At 41.3% G+C, this 358-nt stretch overlaps 1 protein-coding gene across 1 annotated transcript in view; it reads right to left on the bottom strand.

The window, feature by feature from the left end:
* Positions 1-358, bottom strand: part of LOC107733761 (protein phosphatase 1B-like) — a 48187-nt gene that overhangs the window by 19810 nt on the left and 28019 nt on the right. The window lies entirely within an intron of this gene.

Raw genomic sequence — 358 nt, 5'->3', positions numbered from 1 at the left:
GAATACCTCAAGCGTGTGACAGAAATGTTACGCCCCTACCATACTGTGTTTCCGTGTGTCCCGGCGCAACGAGACAAAACCAATAAAACCCATTACAAACGAGGCATTTGTTGCATCCAGTGGGGACATAATTACTGATTATAATGACTTATACTGTGTTTTTCGCGTTGCGTATTGCGCAGCGTAAACAAAACCATGTCTGCATTTGTGATGGGAGAAATGACAAACAACACCGTTTGAATCATCAGTGGCAAATTCGGTAACGCTTTAGATTACAACCCGCAATGTACTGCGTAAGTAAACAAAATTTACAGCGTAACTTTTTTGTAATTACAGTGTACCTATTCAGTACCTCCGT

This window comes from Sinocyclocheilus rhinocerous, unplaced genomic scaffold (assembly GCF_001515625.1).
Source record: "Sinocyclocheilus rhinocerous isolate Xijiao unplaced genomic scaffold, SAMN03320098_v1.1 scaffold789, whole genome shotgun sequence".
In the NCBI taxonomy this organism is placed as follows: Eukaryota; Metazoa; Chordata; class Actinopteri; order Cypriniformes; family Cyprinidae; genus Sinocyclocheilus; species Sinocyclocheilus rhinocerous.
This window is presented reverse-complemented; position numbering and strand designations above follow the sequence as displayed.